Source organism: Culex pipiens, chromosome 2, assembly GCF_016801865.2.
Source record: "Culex pipiens pallens isolate TS chromosome 2, TS_CPP_V2, whole genome shotgun sequence".
Taxonomy (NCBI): domain Eukaryota; kingdom Metazoa; phylum Arthropoda; class Insecta; order Diptera; family Culicidae; genus Culex; species Culex pipiens.
In genome coordinates, this window is record NC_068938.1 from 29,594,102 (window position 1) to 29,613,215 (window position 19,114).

General features: G+C 35.2%; 1 pseudogene; it reads right to left on the reverse strand.

The window, feature by feature from the left end:
- Nucleotides 1–263: 263 nt before the first annotated feature.
- Nucleotides 264–1,310, reverse strand: LOC120421992 (nuclear pore complex protein Nup93-1-like; annotated as a pseudogene).
- Nucleotides 1,311–19,114: the final 17,804 nt, after the last annotated feature.

Genomic DNA, 19,114 nt, shown 5'->3' on the forward strand with positions numbered 1-19,114 from the left:
ATGACTATTTGTCAAATAGTTACCATAAGTAATAGAGTTATCTTAAAGTTTGAAATGGTGATTTTTTTTCTTGACGACTTTGTCAAACTATTTAAATATGTTTTCTGAAATGGTTATCGTATATCATAAGATTATTTTAAAGTTCAAATGGTTCATCTCGATACGCAAGTACCATATAGAAACATAAAATAATTATTTGAAAAAAATTACAATTAATAAATTTTTTTTTCCACAAAACAAAGAGTAACTATGAATAATATACTTTTATTTATAATGATTGTTTTCAACGAATTCTTTAAAATTCATTTAGATTTAAAATATTTTTAAACATATATCCGAGCGGATGGACAAAACCCTTATTAATTTATTCATTCAACTTTAATTTGCAAAATTGCATTTTCGAAAACCCTGCATCATGAGATGATATTTTGATTTTATTTTGTTTAGTTAGAGCAAATTTCCTTGCCCTGGTAAAATATCAATTTTCCGACATTTTTTTTTATCAAGAAGTAATTTTTATCTATATCATGTTTTTGTTTTTAATTTACTTTAAAGAAAATTTTATTATCTTATTATCACTTTAATTAATACGCAATTATTCATCATAAGCATAAGTTTTGGTTCTGGTTGGCAAACTTTAATCCGACGAACGATCCAACCAGGTTCAGAATACTTGAGATTCCACCGCGTTGCGCGTCCCGCAGATGTTCCGCAATGACCGTTTGCATGAACAGCTTGTAACGATTCTCCAGATATCGCTTGGCCTGCTCGATAAACTGCGTCTGGGTGCAACGAGCTCGCAGCGGATCCTGAGTACGCGGACTGGGTTTCACGCTCGGCATGTACTTCTTGATCTCCCAGATGTCACTAACTTTCGAGTCGTTGAACCCATCCGCAACCTGGGCGAACCGCTGAACCAGCGACGGTCGCATCGCACCCTCGTTTGATCAACTTGTTGTATTCGTACACCTCCCGAGCGTACACCATTTTTTGGTTGTTCAACGACGACCTTCCGCCAAACGTGCTCTCGTTCAAGGTTGTCTGCTCCGGCCCCTTCCGGATGTCCATCCAGTTCTGCGACGGCCCAACCAACGCGTTCATCAGCTTCACCTTTTCCAGCTTCCAGTCGTTCATCGTGTGCTCCCACTTGGCGTTCTGCGCCGCCTGCAACGAATTCTTGTGCACCTCCTTGATAACGGACAGAATCACTGGTCTGAAACTAGGGTGAAATTTCCCAGTCACAAAAAATGAATTTGCGCCACCTAGCGGCCAATCCGGGAACTAAAAATGGTTTTTGTCCTCGCTTCCATTTGGTGGGGGTAATTTGGAAACTAGGGCCACTGTTGTGCGCGCCATCTATATTCGTCTAGCAAAACTTTTGGGAGCAGTTTGCTTATGTTTTTGCACTGGGCCAACATTCTAATCGCGCCGTGTTTTCATGGAACTTGCCTACCTGTCATTCACAGGAATTCACCACAATCGTTTTGAGTGTTTTTGTTTTAATTAATCAAAATTGTTTTAATTGTTTTAATTAATCAAAAAGTCCAAACCGGGCGACATTTCCGACCGAGTACAACACCAGGGAAAAGGTGATTGAGATGGCAAAAGAAAGCTGATCGAAGCCGTCGTACGATGACGCACAACCCTAAGAATCTGGAAATGGACCTCCCGGAAACAGATGCTGGCGTTCATTGGTGATGGTGCCACAGCCACTTGTCCCGGCGTTCGTCTTTATCAACGAGTTGGCCGATATCGGTAAGAGCTAGGATAGTGTTTGTTAAGACAAGTTTTAAGCAACGTTGGATCATTTCAGGTATCAAAGTTTCGACTCGGAAAAGATCGGCGATTGCGTTGTGTGGCGAATCATGATGAGCTGCTCAACCAACAGGATGTGTTCAGCTCGATCTTCACAGTCATCGTCAACATCAACCGCGTGGAAATTCTCGATCCGACTTTGCACGGATTCGGCTGTCTGGATCGAAATATCAAGTTTCCGCACCAGAACGAGGAGGCGAACGGCCAAATCATGCAGATTCAATCGAGCTTTTAGGAAACTGCCTCGGTCAAACACGGCTTAAACGGAGTTTAGTTAAAGGCCGGTATGATTGGATTTCGATGGTCGGCCGTAACCGATGAGGAATTTATAGTCTTGCAATATTTTTGAATAAAAAAATTTTTCTAAAATAGTGTTTATTTATTTCAATACTTGCTAAAGAGAAAAAAATCAACAAAGCGACATAAAAATCTCTCAAGTACCAATGTAAAACAAGTCATTTTTGTGGAATTTCATTGAATTTTGCCTCATAAAGTGGATTCTCGATTTTGGAAATACTTTTGATTGTTTTTAATAATTGATTGATTGTTAAAATAGTTGTTCGAGACATTTTTTTTCATAAATCGCAAAGCGGTTTTGATTGTTTGCTTCCCGCGGAGCTAGCCAAACGATTTTTGTGACTGGCAATTCACCAACATGAGGTGAGTGTTTTTTCCTGGATGCAATATTATTTGATTTTGCTTCGCAAAGAGGATTCACGATTTTGGAATTATTTTTATTCAATGTAAATAATTGATCAATTGTTAAAATAGTTGTTCGAGACATTTTTTTCATAAATCGCAAAGCGGTTTTGATTTTTCGCTTCCCGCGGAGCTAGCCAAACGATTTTTGTGACTGGCAATTCACCAACATAAGGTGAGTGTTGTTTTCTGGATGGAATATTATTTGATTTTGCCTCGCAAAGAGTATTCACGATTTTGGAATTATTTTATTCAATGTAAATAATTGATCAATTGTTAAAAAAGTTGTTCGAGACATTTTTTTCATAAATCGCAAAGCGGTTTTGATTTTTCGCTTCCCGCGGAGCTAGCCAAACGATTTTTGTGACTGGCAATTCACCAACATGAGGTGAGTGTTTTTTCCTGGATGGAATATTATTTGATTTTGCCTCGCAAAGAGGATTCACGATTTTGGAATTATTTTAATTCAATGTAAATAATTGATCAATTGTTAAAATAGTTGTTCGAGACATTTTTTTCATAAATCGCAAAGCGGTTTTGATTTTTCGCTTCCCGCGGAGCTAGCCAAACGATTTTTGTGACTGGCAATTCACCAACATGAGGTGAGTGTTTTTTCCTGGATGCAATATTATTTGATTTTGCTTCGCAAAGAGGATTCACGATTTTGGAATTATTTTTATTCAATGTAAATAATTGATCAATTGTTAAAATAGTTGTTCGAGACATTTTTTTCATAAATCGCAAAGCGGTTTTGATTTTTCGCTTCCCGCGGAGCTAGCCAAACGATTTTTGTGACTGGCAATTCACCAACATGAGGTGAGTGTTTTTTCCTGGATGCAATATTATTTGATTTTGCCTCGCAAAGAGTATTCACGATTTTGGAATTATTTTTATTCAATGTAAATAATTGATCAATTGTTAAAAAAGTTGTTCGAGACATTTTTTTCATAAATCGCAAAGCGGTTTTGATTTTTCGCTTCCCGCGGAGCTAGCCAAACGATTTTTGTGACTGGCAATTCACCAACATGAGGTGAGTGTTTTTTCCTGGATGGAATATTATTTGATTTTGCCTCGCAAAGAGGATTCACGATTTTGGAATTATTTTAATTCAATGTAAATAATTGATCAATTGTTAAAATAGTTGTTCGAGACATTTTTTTCATAAATCGCAAAGCGGTTTTGATTTTTCGCTTCCCGCGGAGCTAGCCAAACGATTTTTGTGACTGGCAATTCACCAACATGAGGTGAGTGTTTTTTCCTGGATGCAATATTATTTGATTTTGCTTCGCAAAGAGGATTCACGATTTTGGAATTATTTTTATTCAATGTAAATAATTGATCAATTGTTAAAATAGTTGTTCGAGACATTTTTTTCATAAATCGCAAAGCGGTTTTGATTTTTCGCTTCCCGCGGAGCTAGCCAAACGATTTTTGTGACTGGCAATTCACCAACATGAGGTGAGTGTTTTTCCTGGATGGAATATTATTTGATTTTGCCTCGCAAAGAGGATTCACGATTTTGGAATTATTTTTATTCAATGTAAATAATTGATCAATTGTTAAAATAGTTGTTCGAGACATTTTTTTCATAAATCGCAAAGCGGTTTTGATTTTTCGCTTCCCGCGGAGCTAGCCAAACGATTTTTGTGACTGGCAATTCACCAACATGAGGTGAGTGTTTTTTCCTGGATGCAATATTATTTGATTTTGCTTCGCAAAGAGGATTCACGATTTTGGAATCATTTTTATTCAATATAAATAATTGATCAATTGTTAAAATAGTTGTTCGAGACATTTTTTTCATAAATCGCAAAGCGGTTTTGATTTTTCGCTTCCCGCGGAGCTAGCCAAACGATTTTTGTGACTGGCAATTCACCAACATGAGGTGAGTGTTTTTTCCTGGATGCAATATTATTTGATTTTGCTTCGCAAAGAGGATTCACGATTTTGGAATTATTTTTATTCAATGTAAATAATTGATCAATTGTTAAAATAGTTGTTCGAGACATTTTTTTCATAAATCTCAAAGCGGTTTTGATTTTTCGCTTCCCGCGGAGCTAGCCAAACGATTTTTGTGACTGGCAATTCACCAACATGAGGTGAGTGTTTTTTCCTGGATGCAATATTATTTGATTTTGCCTCGCAAAGAGGATTCACGATTTTGGAATTATTTTTATTCAATGTAAATAATTGATCAATTGTTAAAATAGTTGTTCGAGACATTTTTTTCATAAATCGCAAAGCGGTTTTGATTTTTCGCTTCCCGCGGAGCTAGCCAAACGATTTTTGTGACTGGCAATTCACCAACATGAGGTGAGTGTTTTTTCCTGGATGCAATATTATTTGATTTTGCTTCGCAAAGAGGATTCACGATTTTGGAATTATTTTTATTCAATGTAAATAATTGATCAATTGTTAAAATAGTTGTTCGAGACATTTTTTCATAAATCGCAAAGCGGTTTTGATTTTTCGCTTCCCGCGGAGCTAGCCAAACGATTTTTGTGACTGGCAATTCACCAACATGAGGTGAGTGTTTTTTCCTGGATGGAATATTATTTGATTTTGCCTCGCAAAGAGGATTCACGATTTTGGAATTATTTTTATTCAATGTAAATAATTGATCAATTGTTAAAATAGTTGTTCGAGACATTTTTTTCATAAATCGCAAAGCGGTTTTGATTTTTCGCTTCCCGCGGAGCTAGCCAAACGATTTTTGTGACTGGCAATTCACCAACATGAGGTGAGTGTTTTTTCCTGGATGGAATATTATTTGATTTTGCCTCGCAAAGAGTATTCACGATTTTGGAATTATTTTTATTCAATATAAATAATTGATCAATTGTTAAAATAGATGTTCGAGACATTTTTTTCATAAATCGCAAAGCGGTTTTGATTTTTCGCTTCCCGCGGAGCTAGCCAAACGATTTTTGTGACTGGCAATTCACCAACATGAGGTGAGTGTTTTTTCCTGGATGCAATATTATTTGATTTTGCCTCGCAAAGAGTATTCACGATTTTGGAATTATTTTTATTCAATGTAAATAATTGATCAATTGTTAAAATAGTTGTTCGAGACATTTTTTTCATAAATCGCAAAGCGGTTTTGATTTTTCGCTTCCCGCGGAGCTAGCCAAACGATTTTTGTGACTGGCAATTCACCAACATGAGGTGAGTGTTTTTTCCTGGATGGAATATTATTTGATTTTGCCTCGCAAAGAGAATTCTAGATTTAAGAAGTAATTTTATTTAATGTATATAATTGGTCAATTGTTAAAATAGTTATTCGAGACATTTTTTCCATTAATCGTGTGACTGGCAATTACCAAAAGCGGTGACTGTTGTTTTATGGATGGAATATTATTAGATTTTGCCTAGCAAAAAAGATTTTCGATTTTGGAAATGATTACTAAAGTACATATATTAGTACTGCAATAAACATGTTTTTAGATGATAATTTAAGTATCGAGAAATTAAAAGTGAGAGTATGTGCAACATGGAGTTAAACTTTCTGTGCAGTTGCTGTGAAGGTTCCCATGGCACTTCGAAAAGTTTAACTCCATGTTGCACGCACACACTCTCACTTTTAATTTCTCGATTCCTTTATCGTTTGGTGGGTCAACTATTAAAATATAAGAACGATATACGCATATCTAAACATGTTTTTTCATTTGTTTCATCAAACTGTTTCACTTCGTTAGCGAAAAATCTTAAACCTTTTGGGCTCATTGGAAAGGTCTTTTGATTACCTATCCAACGATGGGTTGCACGATAGATCCGGACAACGTTTTCATCAAAATAGCCTAAAAAAGTGTATAAATAACACTTAAGTGCTAAAAACTTTTTATAGAGTTATCAGATCTTCTGTTGGGCTCGTTGGAAAGGTCTTTTAAATACCTTTCTAAAAATGTATAACATGACGGGGTTTCCTACAAAACCCCCCTTTTTACGATCTTCCAGCATTCTTAACATTGTTTTTTTCGCATAGCTTCTGAAGTACTTTACTAAACTTCATAATTTGCAATAGTTATTAATAAAAAAAAAACATTTGGCCCGCCAGGTCAACAGGTTGGGCACCTCTGGGATACTTGATGCGCACGCCATCTGTTGTCGTCTGGTAAATCTTATGCCTTTTATTTTCCTTCTTTCCTCGGCTTCTCTGTTGTTTTGTTATCGTGTCTTATATTTCTGTCAAAAATCGAAATAGTGTGAGATAACTGCCGGCGACAACACGCATTCCACAGTGCCGTTCTTTAAACAAGAAAGAGGACAACTAGGGATATCAGCGGTAACAAATTACGATTAAGCCTTATATATTCATCGGTGAGTGGCAGTGGAAACAATGAGACAGAAATTAGTCACAGACTGGAAAAAAGAGAACTAGATTTAAGACGCTTATAGAAATAATTTATTAAAAAAGGTACATGTGGTTAGGTCACACATTGTTATAAAATTGTATTTAATTGTATTTAATGTCCTCATTTAATTTGGTTCAGCACAAACAATAAAATAGGGTGAAATGTAAACAAGTATGGTCAAATTTAGCGTATGATCGACTAAATTATGAGCATTTTTTATGCCAGTCACAAAAATCGTTTGGCTAGCTCCGCGGGAAGCGAAAAATCAAAACCGCTTTGCGATTTATGAAAAAAATGTCTCGAACAACTATTTTAACAATTGATCAATTATTTACATTGAATAAAAATAATTCCAAAATCGTGAATCCTCTTTGCGAAGCAAAATCAAATAATATTGCATCCAGGAAAAAACACTCACCTCATGTTGGTGAATTGCCAGTCACAAAAATCGTTTGGCTAGCTCCGCGGGAAGCGAAAAATCAAAACCGCTTTGCGATTTATGAAAAAAATGTCTCGAACAACTATTTTAACAATTGATCAATTATTTACATTGAATAAAAATAATTCCAAAATCGTGAATCCTCTTTGCGAAGCAAAATCAAATAATATTGCATCCAGGAAAAAACACTCACCTCATGTTGGTGAATTGCCAGTCACAAAAATCGTTTGGCTAGCTCCGCGGGAAGCGAAAAATCAAAACCGCTTTGCGATTTATGAAAAAAATGTCTCGAACATCTATTTTAACAATTGATCAATTATTTATATTGAATAAAAATGATTCCAAATTCGTGAATACTCTTTGCGAGGCAAAATCAAATAATATTGCATCCAGGAAAAAACACTCACCTCATGTTGGTGAATTGCCAGTCACAAAAATCGTTTGGCTAGCTCCGCGGGAAGCGAAAAATCAAAACCGCTTTGCGATTTATGAAAAAAATGTCTCGAACAACTATTTTAACAATTGATCAATTATTTACATTGAATAAAAATAATTCCAAAATCGTGAATCCTCTTTGCGAAGCAAAATCAAATAATATTGCATCCAGGAAAAAACACTCACCTCATGTTGGTGAATTGCCAGTCACAAAAATCGTTTGGCTAGCTCCGCGGGAAGCGAAAAATCAAAACCGCTTTGCGATTTATGAAAAAAATGTCTCGAACAACTATTTTAACAATTGATCAATTATTTACATTGAATAAAAATAATTCCAAAATCGTGAATCCTCTTTGCGAGGCAAAATCAAATAATAATTCCATCCAGAAAACAACACTCACCTCATGTTGGTGAATTGCCAGTCACAAAAATCGTTTGGCTAGCTCCGCGGGAAGCGAAAAATCAAAACCGCTTTGCGATTTATGAAAAAAATGTCTCGAACAACTATTTTAACAATTGATCAATTATTTACATTGAATAAAAATAATTCCAAAATCGTGAATCCTCTTTGCGAAGCAAAATCAAATAATATTGCATCCAGGAAAAAACACTCACCTCATGTTGGTGAATTGCCAGTCACAAAAATCGTTTGGCTAGCTCCGCGGGAAGCGAAAAATCAAAACCGCTTTGCGATTTATGAAAAAAATGATTCGGCTGTCTGGATCGAAATATCAAGTTTCCGCACCAGAACGAGGAGGCGAACGGCCAAATCATGCAGATTCAATCGAGCTTTTAGGAAACTGCCTCGGTCAAACACGGCTTAAACGGAGTTTAGTTAAAGGCCGGTATGATTGGATTTCGATGGTCGGCCGTAACCGATGAGGAATTTATAGTCTTGCAATATTTTTGAATAAAAAAATTTTTCTAAAATAGTGTTTATTTATTTCAATACTTGCTAAAGAGAAAAAAATCAACAAAGCGACATAAAAATCTCTCAAGTACCAATGTAAAACAAGTCATTTTTGTGGAATTTCATTGAATTTTGCCTCATAAAGTGGATTCTCGATTTTGGAAATACTTTTGATTGTTTTTAATAATTGATTGATTGTTAAAATAGTTGTTCGAGACATTTTTTTTCATAAATCGCAAAGCGGTTTTGATTGTTTGCTTCCCGCGGAGCTAGCCAAACGATTTTTGTGACTGGCAATTCACCAACATGAGGTGAGTGTTTTTTCCTGGATGCAATATTATTTGATTTTGCTTCGCAAAGAGGATTCACGATTTTGGAATTATTTTTATTCAATGTAAATAATTGATCAATTGTTAAAATAGTTGTTCGAGACATTTTTTTCATAAATCGCAAAGCGGTTTTGATTTTTCGCTTCCCGCGGAGCTAGCCAAACGATTTTTGTGACTGGCAATTCACCAACATAAGGTGAGTGTTGTTTTCTGGATGGAATATTATTTGATTTTGCCTCGCAAAGAGTATTCACGATTTTGGAATTATTTTATTCAATGTAAATAATTGATCAATTGTTAAAAAAGTTGTTCGAGACATTTTTTTCATAAATCGCAAAGCGGTTTTGATTTTTCGCTTCCCGCGGAGCTAGCCAAACGATTTTTGTGACTGGCAATTCACCAACATGAGGTGAGTGTTTTTTCCTGGATGGAATATTATTTGATTTTGCCTCGCAAAGAGGATTCACGATTTTGGAATTATTTTAATTCAATGTAAATAATTGATCAATTGTTAAAATAGTTGTTCGAGACATTTTTTTCATAAATCGCAAAGCGGTTTTGATTTTTCGCTTCCCGCGGAGCTAGCCAAACGATTTTTGTGACTGGCAATTCACCAACATGAGGTGAGTGTTTTTTCCTGGATGCAATATTATTTGATTTTGCTTCGCAAAGAGGATTCACGATTTTGGAATTATTTTTATTCAATGTAAATAATTGATCAATTGTTAAAATAGTTGTTCGAGACATTTTTTTCATAAATCGCAAAGCGGTTTTGATTTTTCGCTTCCCGCGGAGCTAGCCAAACGATTTTTGTGACTGGCAATTCACCAACATGAGGTGAGTGTTTTTTCCTGGATGCAATATTATTTGATTTTGCCTCGCAAAGAGTATTCACGATTTTGGAATTATTTTTATTCAATGTAAATAATTGATCAATTGTTAAAAAAGTTGTTCGAGACATTTTTTTCATAAATCGCAAAGCGGTTTTGATTTTTCGCTTCCCGCGGAGCTAGCCAAACGATTTTTGTGACTGGCAATTCACCAACATGAGGTGAGTGTTTTTTCCTGGATGGAATATTATTTGATTTTGCCTCGCAAAGAGGATTCACGATTTTGGAATTATTTTAATTCAATGTAAATAATTGATCAATTGTTAAAATAGTTGTTCGAGACATTTTTTTCATAAATCGCAAAGCGGTTTTGATTTTTCGCTTCCCGCGGAGCTAGCCAAACGATTTTTGTGACTGGCAATTCACCAACATGAGGTGAGTGTTTTTTCCTTGATGCAATATTATTTGATTTTGCTTCGCAAAGAGGATTCACGATTTTGGAATTATTTTTATTCAATGTAAATAATTGATCAATTGTTAAAATAGTTGTTCGAGACATTTTTTTCATAAATCGCAAAGCGGTTTTGATTTTTCGCTTCCCGCGGAGCTAGCCAAACGATTTTTGTGACTGGCAATTCACCAACATGAGGTGAGTGTTGTTTTCTGGATGGAATATTATTTGATTTTGCCTCGCAAAGAGGATTCACGATTTTGGAATTATTTTTATTCAATGTAAATAATTGATCAATTGTTAAAATAGTTGTTCGAGACATTTTTTTCATAAATCGCAAAGCGGTTTTGATTTTTCGCTTCCCGCGGAGCTAGCCAAACGATTTTTGTGACTGGCAATTCACCAACATGAGGTGAGTGTTTTTTCCTGGATGCAATATTATTTGATTTTGCCTCGCAAAGAGGATTCACGATTTTGGAATCATTTTTATTCAATATAAATTATTAATCAATTGTCAAAATAGTTGTTCGAGACATTTTTTTCATAAATCGCAAAGCGGTTTTGATTTTTCGCTTCCCGCGGAGCTAGCCAAACGATTTTTGTGACTGGCAATTCACCAACATGAGGTGAGTGTTTTTTCCTGGATGCAATATTATTTGATTTTGCTTCGCAAAGAGGATTCACGATTTTGGAATTATTTTTATTCAATGTAAATAATTGATCAATTGTTAAAATAGTTGTTCGAGACATTTTTTTCATAAATCTCAAAGCGGTTTTGATTTTTCGCTTCCCGCGGAGCTAGCCAAACGATTTTTGTGACTGGCAATTCACCAACATGAGGTGAGTGTTTTTTCCTGGATGCAATATTATTTGATTTTGCCTCGCAAAGAGGATTCACGATTTTGGAATTATTTTTATTCAATGTAAATAATTGATCAATTGTTAAAATAGTTGTTCGAGACATTTTTTTCATAAATCGCAAAGCGGTTTTGATTTTTCGCTTCCCGCGGAGCTAGCCAAACGATTTTTGTGACTGGCAATTCACCAACATGAGGTGAGTGTTTTTTCCTGGATGCAATATTATTTGATTTTGCTTCGCAAAGAGGATTCACGATTTTGGAATTATTTTTATTCAATGTAAATAATTGATCAATTGTTAAAATAGTTGTTCGAGACATTTTTTCATAAATCGCAAAGCGGTTTTGATTTTTCGCTTCCCGCGGAGCTAGCCAAACGATTTTTGTGACTGGCAATTCACCAACATGAGGTGAGTGTTGTTTTCTGGATGGAATATTATTTGATTTTGCCTCGCAAAGAGGATTCACGATTTTGGAATTATTTTTATTCAATGTAAATAATTGATCAATTGTTAAAATAGTTGTTCGAGACATTTTTTTCATAAATCGCAAAGCGGTTTTGATTTTTCGCTTCCCGCGGAGCTAGCCAAACGATTTTTGTGACTGGCAATTCACCAACATGAGGTGAGTGTTGTTTTCTGGATGGAATATTATTTGATTTTGCCTCGCAAAGAGTATTCACGATTTTGGAATTATTTTTATTCAATATAAATAATTGATCAATTGTTAAAATAGATGTTCGAGACATTTTTTTCATAAATCGCAAAGCGGTTTTGATTTTTCGCTTCCCGCGGAGCTAGCCAAACGATTTTTGTGACTGGCAATTCACCAACATGAGGTGAGTGTTTTTTCCTGGATGCAATATTATTTGATTTTGCCTCGCAAAGAGTATTCACGATTTTGGAATTATTTTTATTCAATGTAAATAATTGATCAATTGTTAAAATAGTTGTTCGAGACATTTTTTTCATAAATCGCAAAGCGGTTTTGATTTTTCGCTTCCCGCGGAGCTAGCCAAACGATTTTTGTGACTGGCAATTCACCAACATGAGGTGAGTGTTTTTTCCTGGATGGAATATTATTTGATTTTGCCTCGCAAAGAGAATTCTAGATTTAAGAAGTAATTTTATTTAATGTATATAATTGGTCAATTGTTAAAATAGTTATTCGAGACATTTTTTCCATTAATCGTGTGACTGGCAATTACCAAAAGCGGTGACTGTTGTTTTATGGATGGAATATTATTAGATTTTGCCTAGCAAAAAAGATTTTCGATTTTGGAAATGATTACTAAAGTACATATATTAGTACTGCAATAAACATGTTTTTAGATGATAATTTAAGTATCGAGAAATTAAAAGTGAGAGTATGTGCAACATGGAGTTAAACTTTCTGTGCAGTTGCTGTGAAGGTTCCCATGGCACTTCGAAAAGTTTAACTCCATGTTGCACGCACACACTCTCACTTTTAATTTCTCGATTCCTTTATCGTTTGGTGGGTCAACTATTAAAATATAAGAACGATATACGCATATCTAAACATGTTTTTTCATTTGTTTCATCAAACTGTTTCACTTCGTTAGCGAAAAATCTTAAACCTTTTGGGCTCATTGGAAAGGTCTTTTGATTACCTATCCAACGATGGGTTGCACGATAGATCCGGACAACGTTTTCATCAAAATAGCCTAAAAAAGTGTATAAATAACACTTAAGTGCTAAAAACTTTTTATAGAGTTATCAGATCTTCTGTTGGGCTCGTTGGAAAGGTCTTTTAAATACCTTTCTAAAAATGTATAACATGACGGGGTTTCCTACAAAACCCCCCTTTTTACGATCTTCCAGCATTCTTAACATTGTTTTTTTCGCATAGCTTCTGAAGTACTTTACTAAACTTCATAATTTGCAATAGTTATTAATAAAAAAAAAACATTTGGCCCGCCAGGTCAACAGGTTGGGCACCTCTGGGATACTTGATGCGCACGCCATCTGTTGTCGTCTGGTAAATCTTATGCCTTTTATTTTCCTTCTTTCCTCGGCTTCTCTGTTGTTTTGTTATCGTGTCTTATATTTCTGTCAAAAATCGAAATAGTGTGAGATAACTGCCGGCGACAACACGCATTCCACAGTGCCGTTCTTTAAACAAGAAAGAGGACAACTAGGGATATCAGCGGTAACAAATTACGATTAAGCCTTATATATTCATCGGTGAGTGGCAGTGGAAACAATGAGACAGAAATTAGTCACAGACTGGAAAAAAGAGAACTAGATTTAAGACGCTTATAGAAATAATTTATTAAAAAAGGTACATGTGGTTAGGTCACACATTGTTATAAAATTGTATTTAATTGTATTTAATGTCCTCATTTAATTTGGTTCAGCACAAACAATAAAATAGGGTGAAATGTAAACAAGTATGGTCAAATTTAGCGTATGATCGACTAAATTATGAGCATTTTTTATGCCAGTCACAAAAATCGTTTGGCTAGCTCCGCGGGAAGCGAAAAATCAAAACCGCTTTGCGATTTATGAAAAAAATGTCTCGAACAACTATTTTAACAATTGATCAATTATTTACATTGAATAAAAATAATTCCAAAATCGTGAATCCTCTTTGCGAAGCAAAATCAAATAATATTGCATCCAGGAAAAAACACTCACCTCATGTTGGTGAATTGCCAGTCACAAAAATCGTTTGGCTAGCTCCGCGGGAAGCGAAAAATCAAAACCGCTTTGCGATTTATGAAAAAAATGTCTCGAACAACTATTTTAACAATTGATCAATTATTTACATTGAATAAAAATAATTCCAAAATCGTGAATCCTCTTTGCGAAGCAAAATCAAATAATATTGCATCCAGGAAAAAACACTCACCTCATGTTGGTGAATTGCCAGTCACAAAAATCGTTTGGCTAGCTCCGCGGGAAGCGAAAAATCAAAACCGCTTTGCGATTTATGAAAAAAATGTCTCGAACATCTATTTTAACAATTGATCAATTATTTATATTGAATAAAAATGATTCCAAATTCGTGAATACTCTTTGCGAGGCAAAATCAAATAATATTGCATCCAGGAAAAAACACTCACCTCATGTTGGTGAATTGCCAGTCACAAAAATCGTTTGGCTAGCTCCGCGGGAAGCGAAAAATCAAAACCGCTTTGCGATTTATGAAAAAAATGTCTCGAACAACTATTTTAACAATTGATCAATTATTTACATTGAATAAAAATAATTCCAAAATCGTGAATCCTCTTTGCGAAGCAAAATCAAATAATATTGCATCCAGGAAAAAACACTCACCTCATGTTGGTGAATTGCCAGTCACAAAAATCGTTTGGCTAGCTCCGCGGGAAGCGAAAAATCAAAACCGCTTTGCGATTTATGAAAAAAATGTCTCGAACATCTATTTTAACAATTGATCAATTATTTATATTGAATAAAAATGATTCCAAATTCGTGAATACTCTTTGCGAGGCAAAATCAAATAATATTGCATCCAGGAAAAAACACTCACCTCATGTTGGTGAATTGCCAGTCACAAAAATCGTTTGGCTAGCTCCGCGGGAAGCGAAAAATCAAAACCGCTTTGCGATTTATGAAAAAAATGTCTCGAACAACTATTTTAACAATTGATCAATTATTTACATTGAATAAAAATAATTCCAAAATCGTGAATCCTCTTTGCGAAGCAAAATCAAATAATATTGCATCCAGGAAAAAACACTCACCTCATGTTGGTGAATTGCCAGTCACAAAAATCGTTTGGCTAGCTCCGCGGGAAGCGAAAAATCAAAACCGCTTTGCGATTTATGAAAAAAATGTCTCGAACAACTATTTTAACAATTGATCAATTATTTACATTGAATAAAAATAATTCCAAAATCGTGAATCCTCTTTGCGAGGCAAAATCAAATAATATTCCATCCAGGAAAAAACACTCACCTCATGTTGGTGAATTGCCAGTCACAAAAATCGTTTGGCTAGCTCCGCGGGAAGCGAAAAATCAAAACCGCTTTGCGATTTATGAAAAAAATGTCTCGAACAACTATTTTAACAATTGATCAATTATTTACATTGAATAAAAATAATTCCAAAATCGTGAATCCTCTTTGCGAAGCAAAATCAAATAATATTGCATCCAGGAAAAAACACTCACCTCATGTTGGTGAATTGCCAGTCACAAAAATCGTTTGGCTAGCTCCGCGGGAAGCGAAAAATCAAAACCGCTTTGCGATTTATGAAAAAAATGTCTCGAACATCTATTTTAACAATTGATCAATTATTTATATTGAATAAAAATGATTCCAAATTCGTGAATACTCTTTGCGAGGCAAAATCAAATAATATTGCATCCAGGAAAAAACACTCACCTCATGTTGGTGAATTGCCAGTCACAAAAATCGTTTGGCTAGCTCCGCGGGAAGCGAAAAATCAAAACCGCTTTGCGATTTATGAAAAAAATGTCTCGAACAACTATTTTAACAATTGATCAATTATTTACATTGAATAAAAATAATTCCAAAATCGTGAATCCTCTTTGCGAAGCAAAATCAAATAATATTGCATCCAGGAAAAAACACTCACCTCATGTTGGTGAATTGCCAGTCACAAAAATCGTTTGGCTAGCTCCGCGGGAAGCGAAAAATCAAAACCGCTTTGCGATTTATGAAAAAAATGTCTCGAACATCTATTTTAACAATTGATCAATTATTTATATTGAATAAAAATGATTCCAAATTCGTGAATACTCTTTGCGAGGCAAAATCAAATAATATTGCATCCAGGAAAAAACACTCACCTCATGTTGGTGAATTGCCAGTCACAAAAATCGTTTGGCTAGCTCCGCGGGAAGCGAAAAATCAAAACCGCTTTGCGATTTATGAAAAAAATGTCTCGAACATCTATTTTAACAATTGATCAATTATTTATATTGAATAAAAATGATTCCAAATTCGTGAATACTCTTTGCGAGGCAAAATCAAATAATATTGCATCCAGGAAAAAACACTCACCTCATGTTGGTGAATTGCCAGTCACAAAAATCGTTTGGCTAGCTCCGCGGGAAGCGAAAAATCAAAACCGCTTTGCGATTTATGAAAAAAATGTCTCGAACAACTATTTTAACAATTGATCAATTATTTACATTGAATAAAAATAATTCCAAAATCGTGAATCCTCTTTGCGAAGCAAAATCAAATAATATTGCATCCAGGAAAAAACACTCACCTCATGTTGGTGAATTGCCAGTCACAAAAATCGTTTGGCTAGCTCCGCGGGAAGCGAAAAATCAAAACCGCTTTGCGATTTATGAAAAAAATGTCTCGAACAACTATTTTAACAATTGATCAATTATTTACATTGAATAAAAATAATTCCAAAATCGTGAATCCTCTTTGCGAAGCAAAATCAAATAATATTGCATCCAGGAAAAAACACTCACCTCATGTTGGTGAATTGCCAGTCACAAAAATCGTTTGGCTAGCTCCGCGGGAAGCGAAAAATCAAAACCGCTTTGCGATTTATGAAAAAAATGTCTCGAACAACTATTTTAACAATTGATCAATTATTTACATTGAATAAAAATAATTCCAAAATCGTGAATACTCTTTGCGAGGCAAAATCAAATAATATTCCATCCAGAAAACAACACTCACCTCATGTTGGTGAATTGCCAGTCACAAAAATCGTTTGGCTAGCTCCGCGGGAAGCGAAAAATCAAAACCGCTTTGCGATTTATGAAAAAAATGTCTCGAACATCTATTTTAACAATTGATCAATTATTTATATTGAATAAAAATGATTCCAAATTCGTGAATACTCTTTGCGAGGCAAAATCAAATAATATTGCATCCAGGAAAAAACACTCACCTCATGTTGGTGAATTGCCAGTCACAAAAATCGTTTGGCTAGCTCCGCGGGAAGCGAAAAATCAAAACCGCTTTGCGATTTATGAAAAAAATGTCTCGAACAACTATTTTAACAATTGATCAATTATTTACATTGAATAAAAATAATTCCAAAATCGTGAATACTCTTTGCGAGGCAAAATCAAATAATATTGCATCCAGGAAAAAACACTCACCTCATGTTGGTGAATTGCCAGTCACAAAAATCGTTTGGCTAGCTCCGCGGGAAGCAAACAATCAAAACCGCTTTGCGATTTATGAAAAAATGTCTCGAACAACTATTTTAACAATTCCAGAGTTTTTTTTGAAAAGGTCCTATAAGCTATTGTCTTTCATATGTTTATAGGACCTAATCAAAAAAAAGTCGAGAATTGATCAATTATTTATATTGAATAAAAATAATTCCAAAATCGTGAATACTCTTTGCGAGGCAAAATCAAATAATATTCCATCCAGGAAAAAACACTCACCTTATGTTGGTGAATTGCCAGTCACAAAAATCGTTTGGCTAGCTCCGCGGGAAGCGAAAAATCAAAACCGCTTTGCGATTTATGAAAAAAATGTCTCGAACAACTATTTTAACAATTGATCAATTATTTACATTGAATAAAAATAATTCCAAAATCGTGAATCCTCTTTGCGAAGCAAAATCAAATAATATTGCATCCAGGAAAAAACACTCACCTCATGTTGGTGAATTGCCAGTCACAAAAATCGTTTGGCTAGCTCCGCGGGAAGCGAAAAATCAAAACCGCTTTGCGATTTATGAAAAAAAATGTCTCGAACAACTATTTTGACAATTGATTAATAATTTATATTGAATAAAAATGATTCCAAAATCGTGAATCCTCTTTGCGAGGCAAAATCAAATAATATTCCATCCAGAAAACAACACTCACCTCATGTTGGTGAATTGCCAGTCACAAAAATCGTTTGGCTAGCTCCGCGGGAAGCAAACAATCAAAACCGCTTTGCGATTTATGAAAAAAATGTCTCGAACAACTATTTTAACAATCAATCAATTATTAAAAACAATCAAAAGTATTTCCAAAATCGAGAATCCACTTTATGAGGCAAAATTCAATGAAATTCCACAAAAATGACTTGTTTTACATTGGTACTTGAGAGATTTTTATGTCGCTTTGTTGATTTTTTTCTCTTTAGCAAGTATTGAAATAAATAAACACTATTTTAGAAAAATTTTTTTATTCAAAAATATTGCAAGACTATAAATTCCTCATCGGTTACGGCCGACCATCGAAATCCAATCATACCGGCCTTTAACTAAACTCCGTTTAAGCCGTGTTTGACCGAGGCAGTTTCCTAAAAGCTCGATTGAATCTGCATGATTTGGCCGTTCGCCTCCTCGTTCTGGTGCGGAAACTTGATATTTCGATCCAGACAGCCGAATCCGTGCAAAGTCGGATCGAGAATTTCCACGCGGTTGATGTTGACGATGACTGTGAAGATCGAGCTGAACACATCCTGTTGGTTGAGCAGCTCATCATGATTCGCCACACAACGCAATCGCCGATCTTTTCCGAGTCGAAACTTTGATACCTGAAATGATCCAACGTTGCTTAAAACTTGTCTTAACAAACACTATCCTAGCTCTTACCGATATCGGCCAACTCGTTGATAAAGACGAACGCCGGGACAAGTGGCTGTGGCACCATCACCAATGAACGCCAGCATCTGTTTCCGGGAGGTCCATTTCCAGATTCTTAGGGTTGTGCGTCATCGTACGACGGCTTCGATCAGCTTTCTTTTGCCATCTCAATCACCTTTTCCCTGGTGTTGTACTCGGTCGGAAATGTCGCCCGGTTTGGACTTTTTGATTAATTAAAACAATTAAAACAATTTTGATTAATTAAAACAAAAACACTCAAAACGATTGTGGTGAATTCCTGTGAATGACAGGTAGGCAAGTTCCATGAAAACACGGCGCGATAGGCAATCAAACGTCAAAATAACGTCCCACTAGAGGGCGCTGAAACTCGGGGTGATGTTTTCATTATAACCTACAGCGAGTAAATTGGTTTGAAATTTGAAATTGTTTTATTTCATCATAAAATCGACATTAATAGCA